The following is an 11,919-nucleotide window of genomic DNA, read 5'->3' on the forward strand; positions in this document are numbered from 1 at the left end:
TCATAGAAATGGCAGAGAATGTAGATGAAGATGAAATAGGAGAAATGATACCGCGTGAAGAGTTTGACAGAGCACTGAAAGACCTAAGTCGAAACAAGGCCCCGGGAGTAGACAACATTCCATTAGAACTACTGACAGCCTTGGGAGAGCAAGGCCTAACAAAACTCTACCATCTGGTGAGCAAGATGTATGAGACAGGCGAAATACCCTCAGGCTTCAAGAAGAATATAATAATTCCAATCCCAAAGAATGCAGGTTTTGACACATGTGAAAATTATTGAACTATCAGTTTAATAAGCCACGGCTGCAAAATACTAACGCGAATTCTTTACAGACGAATGTAAAAACTGGTAGAAGCCGACCTCGGGGAAGATCAGTTTGGATTCCGTAGAAATGTTGGAACACGTAAGGCAATACTGACCCTACGACTTATCTTACAAAATAGATTAAGGAAAGGCAAACCTACGTTTCTAACATTTGTAGACTTAGAGAAAGCTTTTGACATTGTTGACTGGAATACTCTCTTTCATATTTTGAAAAAGGGAGGGGTAAAATACAGGGAGTGAAAGGCTATTTACAATTTGTACAGAAACCAGATGGCAGTTATAAGAGTCGAGGGACAAGAAATTGAAGCGGTGGTCGGGAAGGGAGTGAGACTGGATTGTAGCCTATTCCCGATGTTATTCAATCCCGATGTTATATTGAGCAAGCAGTGAAGGAAACCAAAGAAAAATTCGGAGTAGGAATTAAAATCCATGGAGAATAAATAAAAACTTTGAGGTTCGCCGATGACATTGTAATTCTGTCAGAGACAGCAAAGGACCTGGACAGCAGCTGAAAGTTACGGAGAGTGTCTTGAAAGGAGGATGTAAGATGAACATCAACAAAAGCAAAACGAGGATAATGGAATGCAGTCGAATTAAATCGGGTGATGCTGCGGGAATTACATTAGGAAATGAGACGTTTAAAGTAGTAAATGAGTTTTGCTATTCGGGGAGAAAAATAACTGATGATGGTCGAAGTAGAGAAGATATAAAATGTAGACTGGCAATGGCAAGGAAAGCGTTTCTGAAGAAGAGAAAAATGTTAACATCGATTATAGATTTAAGTGTCAGGAAATAGCTCTTGAAAGTATTTGTATGGAGTGTAGCCATGTATGGAAGTGAAACGTGGACGATAAATAGTTTAGACAAGAAGAGAATAGAAGCTTTCGAAATGTGGTGCTACAGAAGAATGCTGAAGATTAGATGGGTAGATTACATGACTAATGAGGAGGTATTGAATAGAATTGGGGAGAAGAGGAGTTTGTGGCACAACTTGACTAGAAGAAGGAATCGGTTGGTAGGGCATATTCTGAGGCATCAAGGGATCACCAATCTAGTACCGGAGGGCAGCGTGGAGGGTAAAAATCGTAGAGGGAGACCAAGAGATGAATACACTACATAGATTCAGAAGGATGTAGGTTGCAGTAGGTACTGGGAGATGAAGAAGCTTGCACAGGATAGAGTAGCATGGAGAGCTGCATCGAAAGAGTCTCTGGACTGAAGACCACAACAACAACAATGGTGCAAAGTTTACACGATTGACAGGTAGATGACGCACATGACTGCCCTCCCACAGTTTAAGCAACGACTATGGTGACAGAAGCACCCGGTGAAAAAACTGAAATAAAAAAATTGCTACATTATAGAAACGTCGGGTCCGCTACGTCGAGATGAACGCTATGAAAGAAAGTCACAGTCTCTTTGACGAGGTACTGGCGGAAGTAAAATTGTGAGGACGGGTCGTTAGTCGTGCTTGGGTAGCTCAGTTGATAGATCACTTGCCCGCGGAAGGCAAAGGTCCCGAGTTCGAGTCTCGGTCCGCCATACAGTTTTAATCTACCAGGAAGTATCACAGTCTTTCATTGTTCACTCATTGTAGGTGCAAGATATGCTTGTCTCGAACGGGACGGCTCCGCCACCAGGCTGCCTGCCTCCCGAGTGCACCGAGCGGAGCAACAGTTCCGCGGCGCGCCAGCCGACGGGATCAGCATTGACATCAGGATTGGCGCCGCCGGCCAGTGCGGCAGCGGAGGCGAGGGCCGTAATGCATCAGCCGTCGGCGGCGAGCAGAATCTTGCTCGGCAGCGTCAGCCGCTCAGTGCTTTGTTTACGCGTTTCGGAGCGGTAACGATCCGATAACAACTTGTTCGCCGGCTCGCCGCTTCATTATGGAAGCGGCTGGGAGGCGCGGGTGGCCGACGAACGACCAGTAGTGGCTGCGGCGGCGGCGGCGGCGGCGGTTGGCGGGCAGGGAGAGCAATTTGTGGGAATTGCCGCAGACAATCGCGGCCGTAGGGACAGCGGCAGCCGGCGGCCTTCCGGAGGAGCAATCCGCAGCCGAGTCAATTCAGCAGCGCCGCCTGTTCTCTCAGAGCGACGCTCCCCTCCTAACTGACGGCGATTTCTCTCGATGCTGGTATTATACGGAAGTTTTGTCAACATTTACTGCTCACTTTAAAGCTAGTCGCAGTGCGTCCCATACTAAAGACTGCCGATCGCCAGACTAAATTTATTCAAATGCTGTACATTGAAAAAAATTAAATCGAATTATCTTAACGGACTTTCTATAGGCTGTAATTCGAGAACAAGGTGAAAAGTAATCCTCCCTAGCAGAGGGACGGCTCTAACATCAACCGTTTTAAAAGAAACTGTTAATATCTTGCTGTCCTTCGTCGCAAAATGATTTAGAAAAGATATCTAAATGGCGCGAAAAGTGGCAGTTGTAATATTTCTGGCTTAGTCAGCCATCATATTAGGCTCCAAGGAGCTGTTCCCAGAGCAGTGCAGATGCAAGAAGTACATAGATGAAGAAATGTGGTGTGAGGCACCTGTCACAGATGTTAGATTCGGTACCATTCCCGTGAGAAAGACCGCCTGCATAATGCTACTGCTTTGTGATTGTCTGCTGAGTTCGGAGCAAGGGCGCCAAAACGTTAAAGTATAGTTATTATTATTAGTTAAACTACTCACTAGAATGACTTCACTTTTTAATATAAATATCTCTCAACAGCTGACTATCAATCAGTCATTTTAGAATTATTAAAAACAATTTAAATAAAAAACAAAAGACTGACGAAATTGCAGATGAAGCACTTCGGAAGCGTTCAGGTCACGCCTTTTATGGCCCGCGAAGTGTTTCGGGTCGTTCGTCAATCTGGATTAGGCAGTCGAGAAGAACAGACATGTTGTCTGTCGTAGGATGTGTTTGCAGTTTTTATTTAAGTTCCTGTTCATCACTCTGGATTAGGCAGCCGAGAAGAAAAGACATGTTGTCTGTCGTAGGATGTGTTTCCAATTTTTATTTAAGTTCCTGTTCGTCACTCTGGATTAGGCAGCCGAGAAGAAAAGATATGTTGTCTGTCGTAGGATGTGTTTCCAATTTTTATTTAAGTTCCTGTTCGTCACTCTGGATTAGGCAGTCCAGAAGAACAGACATGTTGTCTGTCGTAGGATGTGTTTCCAATTTTTATTTAAGTTCCTGTTCGTCACTCTGGATTAGGCAGTCGAGAACAACAGACATGTTGTCTATCGCAGGATGTGTTTGCCAGTATTCAGTATTAAAAGATTCACTCCGGTAGTCATGAGGCACAGACACGTGCCACAAATAGTGTAAAGATACATTTTCGTAAGCATTGTGTTTGATCATGTACTTTGCTGTATCATAAGGTGTTGTGTTAAGATTATGTAGTCTTCTCGTGTGGCTATATTAAAATACGCGAGTGGCATCCCAAAGAAGTGATACGTTATTTCAGAACAGAACCTCACTAAAAGTCAGTTTCAGCCCCAAGATACAGAACCTACGACCTGCGTGCTGTTTTCTGCGCTGGGGACATCAACTTGAAGACAGCAGGTTAGTGAACTATAACAGAACCTTCGTATTCCACACAGTGTAGTGGAAAAAACTAGGCGCCTCACGTGTACTGCATGCACGAACAAACGTGCTGAGTGACACGTCATCTGCAGTAATGCAGAGGAGGTAAAGGAGGATGATCGTTATTAACACCAACAATCAATTCGTTCTCCCTTTCTCGCCGTACAGTTGACCCTAAATAACGAAAAATGTGAGGTCATCCACATGAGTGCTAACAGGAACTCGTTAAACTTCGGTTACACAATAAATCAGTCTAGCCTAAAATCCGCAAATTCAACGAAATACCTAGGTATTACAATTACGAATTACTTGAATTGGAAGGAACACATAGAAAATGTTGTGGGGAAAGCTAACCAAAGACTTCGTTTTATTGGTAGGGCACTTAGAAACTGTAACAGATCTACTACGGAGATTGCCTACACTACGCTTGTCCGTCCTCTTTTAGAATACTGCTGCGCGGTGTGGGACCCTTACCAGATAGGACTGACAGAGTACATCGAAAAAGTTCAAAGAAAGGCAGCACGTTTTGTATTACCGCGAAATATTGGAGAGAGTGTCACAGAAGTGATACACGATTTGGGCTGGACATCATTAAACGAAAGGCGTTTTTCGCTGCTACGGAATGTTCTCACGAAATCACTAATTTTCTCCTCCGAATGCGAAAATATTTTGTTAACACCTACCTACATAGGGAGGAACGATCACCAAGATAAAATAAGGGAAATCAGAGCTCGTACCGAAAGATGCAGGTGTTCAATCTTTCCGCGCGCTGTACGAGATGGGAATATAGAGAATTGTGAAGGTGGTTCGATGAAACCTCTGTCAGGCACTTAAATGTGATTTTCAGAGTATCCATGTAGATGTAGATGTAGACAGAGATGTAATTCGTTGGTGGGAATCCAGCAGTTTATTGTTATATCAAAAAGTAAATAAAATAACCTCCGGCTGCAAGGGTAGTTTTGTAACATCTTCAATCCACGGTCGATTTCGAGACTCAACGTTTCAACTCCCTATGTAACTTAGTATGCATCTAACTGATGTCGATTACCAAATCGCAATAGTCTGCCAACCGAATTGCAGATGTGCATGCTCTACCTCCACAATACCACACCTGCAGTTCGGTTGACGGTCTACTGCGATCTGGGAAATCTACATCGATACCCAAGTACATCTGAAGATGAGACGTGTAATGTCAAAATAAATCATAGAATAAAAAAGGTAGAAATCCGTCTTATATTGTCCTTGCTGAAACGAGCGGTCTGAAATAGTCCTGTCCCATCAGAGAACACAAGGTATCATAAAACTGCTGTAGCGTAATGGAACAATGTCACACAGGCTTATCTGAACAGTTTGGCAATGAGTGTGCCTAACATTCAAAAGTATCTCCATCTACGAGGAGAACTAGTCGGTTCCAAATGTGTTATGCAAGATGTCAGTCAGAAGAAAGTGTAGTGTTTTCAGTGGAATCTTTGATAAGGTTTTCTTTTGTTTGTGCTTATCAAGTGGAAATGTGTTTAATCGCGTTTATTTTTGTTTTCTTATGACTGTACCTGACAGAAAAAAATCGGTTTGTTTCCCATTATGTCCAATATTGAGAATCAAAAAATATCAAAACTTTTTTTTGACCATTGTACTTTACCCTATGCGGCTTACTAAAACTTTTTTTTCATCTTCCTTAGATGAATTGTTTGGCAGCTTAGGAAGTGACTTTATAGCCACGAAATTAGTTGTGGACCAACAGGGGATCAATAAATCTTATCACTGCCGTTGCTGCGGTTATTTATTTATTCAATTAGATTTCTGCAATCGTTTCTACCCCACTCACCAAGTGACTTAAAACTTGCGTTTACTACATTGGAGTGTACTAACTGTGAAAGAAATGTCGTGGAAGTTTTATGAAATTGTGTATTAAGTTCGTAGTTGCTGCAGTTAATTGCAAGACGGTGTTTCCACGAGGGAAAAATTCCATTACGTTGATCTTTTACCACGAGCTGGAGAAGTACTAACGCTTTTGGTGAGTCGAGTCTTGGTTCACTCGGAGAGATCACAGTCAGTGACCGTTTAGCCACCTTCGAATTAAATCACATACAAATAATGGCAAGTGTCGGACGTATTGGAAACCCAACTATGAATATTACATTGCCTCCGGCAGGAGAATGTGGAGACAAAGAGCACATATTGAAACTATTCGATGGTATGGTAAAGAAAGGCCAAGATCAATACGGTGGGAATGTTACAGGTTCAAAAACCACTTAAACACGCGTTGAGCTGGAACATAGTGCGTCATGGGAGATATTTATCGCTTGTAATTACAGTAATATGGAAAGGCTCCTCATCGTTACTGATGGACTTTAGGGGGACATCAGTTTTCGTTCTTCTTACTTCTTGCTTTGGACAATACATCAGTTTATTTCAAACTTATTAAACTTACTCTGTAATCATTGAGAAGTGAATTTTGCAAATATCCTTCCCATTCCTCTCACAAAGAGTGTTCTAACAAGAAATCCAATTTCTATGTGTGAAATAAACAAATCAATTGCTCATGCCGTTGCATTAGTTTAGGTCAAACAATTTTAATATGGCATCTAAAGTAAGGATTAAATTTGATAGTTAATATGTAGTTACGATTAAATCACGAGAGCCAGGAGTTGCAGTAGTAATTCCATGAATACTTTAGTAACAAGAATGGTTCTAACTGATGCTATTTCACCAAGTATTTTCTTTATGAATGGTGATTTTTTCCACTGTGTACAAACTGTAGGCAACAAAAAGAGGCTAATGAACTTATGTCCGGAAGTTCATGGTCTCCAGACTAGAGACCATTTATTTAGTCATACATTGTTACAGAGACTGCGGTCGAACACCTGCTGTACCATGCACCCACAGTGTGTGCTGAAAGTGGTTTCCATGTGCCTGAATGCATGCGTATACGCGCCACAGCATGTTTTGTATCACACGTTCAAATCGGGCAGGCTGCATATGAACAGTGTCAAAGTCAGCATGAATACTCTGCTCCAGTGTCTCTGGAATGGGCTCTCATACAAGATACTTTTGAGGTGGCCCCACAACCAGAAAAGGCACAGATTGATATGCTGTGAACGAGCAGGTCATGCAATTGAACCCCCTCGTCCGATTCATCGACCAGGCAAGACACGATTGAGATGCATCCGGACGTTAACGATGAGGTGATCAAGCAGCCACATAATCAACCCTTTGAACCATCAATGGCACTTTCTCCAGCAGGGGAGGCAAAGTCACCACCAAGGATCGCCGATATTTCCGACCTGTTAGGCGACGTGGAAGGAAGACTGGTCCCAAAATACGGTCGCCAATTACTCCGGCCCACACATTTTGGCTGCACCGATGCTGATGATTCACTGCCACCATACTATGGAGGTTCTGGATACTATCCCACAGAACACTGTTATCAAAGTTGAAGATCGCGTAAGGGTGGCCTGATCTGTGCATAGGATGTACAACATTTATCCCGGAATCGTGGTTGCCTGGTGAAGAAACCAGTCACAAAACAGCTCCTGATGTGCAAAGTCAGTTGCTGGTACGCCCTCCACACGTTGTGAGTGATAAAGGTGCTAACAATTGCCAGAGAGAATGTTCCACACGCTCGTCTGGCTTACTCTGTTCCGGTGAACCAACTGCCTGGTACTGATTCGGCGGTCGGGTTCCAGTGTTAATCACACTTTTCTCCAAGCGTGGTACTCCACCATTTCTGGTACGTCTTTCATGATTTCCTGCTTCCTGAAACGACACAACTGAATGCTGTGGTTCTTATCGGAGGGGATAGGTCTCCTGATACAACCTTGCTGCCCACCGCCAGTTGCCGTTAGTCTTTCCGTAAATAAACACCATGTCGGCAAACCCTCGATTCGAATACGGAACCACTGTGTACAGCGCTGTATCACTTCCATTACAAGATGAGTCAGCAAGGAAAGTGAACCAGACAAAACATTATCAATTAGTCAGGCGGGGGCGCTAGGGCATTAAAAATGAGGAACAGTACCGCCCTCTAGGAGGAAACCATGCGTACTACAACTGTGGCTGTATGGTACAGAGCGTATTAGAACGCAACCTCTGTAACAAAGTACGATTGTATTATTGGTCTCTAGCACGGAAACGATAATTTTCTGGAAATGAATTGATTAGAGCTTTTTTGACCCGTATCCTCTCATCGATCAGTCCCAAGAGTTTGTGTATGGCGGAAGAAATCACCCTGTTAGAAGTACATAAGTGTTGTAATAGGTTCTCCAATGAGGAAAGATATGAGCTGCTGATGTAGACAAACTGAACTACTTTTTGATTCACCACATTGGCTATACTAAAGCAGAAAATCAGATATCCGATAACTGGTTAGTTATAGCATAAAATATATTACTATTCCACTGGGACTTGCGATCGCATTGAAACATAACATATCGAAAGATGGGATTTCCAAAAATAAGTTACACTCTTCTTTGTCTCAGTTATACAGATTTTCGGAGGATAGCAGCATGGAACTGAAGTATTGCATAGGTAAGCAGAGAAAATATCAGTATGAATGTGCGTCGGAAACGGCCGTGCAATTTCGTATTAGGTTCTTTGGAATTACGACAGCCTTGAAAGTTACGAACAAATTCTTTAGGCCATGATTAGTTAGTCAAAACCTACTACTTAATGAATATATTATTTTAAATTTGATTTTACTAATAACTGTACTGAACTTTAGTTTGTTGTGTTAGATGAAGAAGTGTCTATACATTGTTATAACGTTAGCGTTGTACCACAAGTGGTAGTTCTATTGAACAGTAAGTAAATTTTAGCGATGCAGTTAACTTCAGGCAACATATATTTCGTAACTGAGGTGGTTACATTAAATTAGTTTAGACGTTCTGAATTAAGCCCAACCTCCTAGGTCGTTACGAAGTACAGACATCAGTTACGGAATAGTTTTTTATATAGTTTTTGGAGCAGGTGCATAAAATGTTTTTCGTCAAAGGGGGACTGTACCAGTACCAACTTCTTCTATGTTTTGGATTACCTGTCCCCAACAGCAGTTCATCGGCAACTGTTGAAAATTTATTCAGTTTCGGCATTTAGTGAATAGGCGCTTCAGATGTAATGTAGCTGTATGCCTGCTTAGGGGATGTTTACATGCACGTGTGCTAGTAAATTTTCAATACTTGTACGATAGAAAGAACAACTGCTAAGGTTTAATGTTGCGTGGACGACGAGGTAATTAGAGGCAAAGCGCAAGCTCGGATATGGAAAGTATGGGGAAAGAAACTGTCCTTGACATTCCAAAAGATCGATTCCAGCATTCAGCTTCAGTGATTTACGGAAATGACAGAGAAACTGAATCTCAGTTCTGCATGAGGATTTGAAAACCGTTCTCCTGAATACAAATCTGGTGTAGTTCCACTGCGCTGTCTCGCTCGGCAGATTTTTGCTCCAACACAGAAGTCAAATGGTTGCACAGCACAAATCATGAGGTTGTATAAGTTTACAGTGATTCCAAAAAACAACGAATAAAAAGAAACTATGTACAGAGACCATTTCATGGTTTACTAGTCGTAAAATATACCAGGAGGCAAAGGCCATTTGTGGGCTGGTTAATTGCGCTAAGGGCAGAGAGTTTCCTGATAGAGGTAACTGTTTGTGCCCACAAAAACCTGGTACTTTTCATCATCACCGCCATAATGCGAGACACTAGTTGTAGAATAAATTTGGAAGACAAACTTACTGCCTTCCAACCATCTGAGAGTCCAGAAGTGATGCACTGTCCAGTGCGAGATGCACACAGTTTGCGCAGCGGTCGCAGGTATTCCCACTTGGAGCAGCTTCCATGCTTCCACTTCGTCTCACGAGTGTCTGTCTTTTCCAGGGCGCCTCTTATCTGTCGTTCTTTGTCAGTTTCTTTTTTTCCAAAACTGGCGATTGACTGGTGGTGTACAATATGGTCAAGTGCTGAGCTTTTCCAGTTGTTTATATTAATGGGACACATCTTCATTTTAGCCTCATTCTTAAATAATCTTCTAAACAGCATTTGCCCGCTGTTAACTCAGAATACCACTCGTCTTTGGAAATGTGATTATTGGTCATACCTGCTACATAACCTGTCCACCGTGACTAGCGTCTTAAAACCATCGTTTCCACACTGACTGTATGTGCTTCTTCAAGGAAGCTGATACTTTTGCGTCTGTGTTGCTATTTTTTGTATGGAGAACCCTCCTCAGGCATTTCTGGTGGTACTGTTCCATTTTTTAAAGATTTCGTCTGAAACATGTCCAGGATTCAGACCCATACACGAAGAAGAGGGGGATTCAATTGAATTGTGTATGACAATCTAGAGGCAATATTGACATCATGATTGTCAAAAACTCGAGATCTTAATCCGGCAAAGAGTACTCTAGCGCTGTTAACTCTGTACTGAGTTTATAAATATATATTTGCAGTTGATGAGAGGTTCCTACCAAAGTAAGGAAATTCTTATCTACGTTAATACTCACACCGCCGATGATGATACTGATATAAGCAGCGTATATTCAACATAACGCTACTCCGATGCGGGTATATAAGCATTGATGATACGTAGGCAAGAGATTATTTTATAGAATTCTTGACTTTCCGACGGGCGTGCGGTAAATGTCGATATATGAACCATGGCGACGCCATTACCAAATGTTTTGAATGCTTCAAAACAGAACCAACGTGTTGTTATTCTTTTCTTGGATGCCGAGAGACAAACACCAGCAGATATCCATCAGAAAATTAGGAATGCATATGGGACAGCATGACTGTCGAAAACCACAGTTTTAGAATGATGCACCGAGTTCCGTGCTGGTCGCGATTCGACCCAAGACGCAGGTTGATCTGGGAGGCCAACCTCATCCATTAGAGACCATACCAACTCAAGTGGGAGACACTCGGGCGCCCGTCCTATAGTTTCGATCTCTTCCCACGCGATTATGACACCTTCAGACCCTTAAACATGGCCTTGAATTTTCGACAATTCCTGTTGGACGAGGATGTGCAGCAGATAGTTACGGATTTCTTCACGCAGAAGCACACCGTGTTTTACCAAAATAGTAAATTCAACCTGTGCGTCAGTAGGATGTTTCTCTCAGTGTTCACGGCGATTTCTCCCAATTGGCATACCAATTCTGGAACATACGGCCTTCTAACGGAAACTTATTTTATCACCCTTAAATTTCTATGTCATTTCCTAGGGGCTTGTTGATGAAGGATTATATTTTACTGGTATTTAGTTCGAGACCCAAATTTTGTATGCTGTGAAGAAGGCATTCAGTATTAACCCTAGTTCTTCTTCGGACTGAGCAGTAACTGCAGTATCATCGGCGTATAGTAACTTAACTAATGCTTTTAGACAGGTCGAAGTAAACGATTTCAGTCCATCCTGTAAGCACTAGAAGAATCCTTGCCATTTACAGAAGCTGTGTATCTCAATTTCAAGACAGCCACTAAGTTTTGAGGAAAACCACACAAAGTAAAATCTTCCATAAAAATTCACGGCTTCCCAAGTCAAATAGCTTAAGTTAGCTGAATAAAGGGAAGGTTTTCCTGAAGTTGTTTAGCAAACCAGAGCCAGGTGGGTGTGGTACAGCAACAGCCGATGCTGCAGTACACTAGCGGAAGGACAGTAGCGTTTCCTGACTTCCACCATGGAAGTGTTTAGACTACGTGCCTTCGTTCTCGTCTCAGTATCACACTCTACACCATGAGCCTGTGACAACCTGAGCGGCATCCCAGAATGCAGTATGGGGTCCGCTGTTCGCCAACGAGACAGGGCAACTTGCCCTGTTCATGAGGGAGCCGCAACCTAGCTGGAGGAAGGTCACGGCTATCATCAGCTGTGCCGTTATGCAGCTGGTGATTTTGCTGTCAGTGGCATTCAAGTGATGCCATGATCACTCCTGCTCGTTGCACTATTGCAATGCCAGACGTTTATTGTTTTGCATGAGAAGCAACTGGACGCCTCCACTACGGCCGAGG

This window comes from Schistocerca piceifrons, chromosome 1, assembly GCF_021461385.2.
Source record: "Schistocerca piceifrons isolate TAMUIC-IGC-003096 chromosome 1, iqSchPice1.1, whole genome shotgun sequence".
NCBI classification, from domain to species: domain Eukaryota; kingdom Metazoa; phylum Arthropoda; class Insecta; order Orthoptera; family Acrididae; genus Schistocerca; species Schistocerca piceifrons.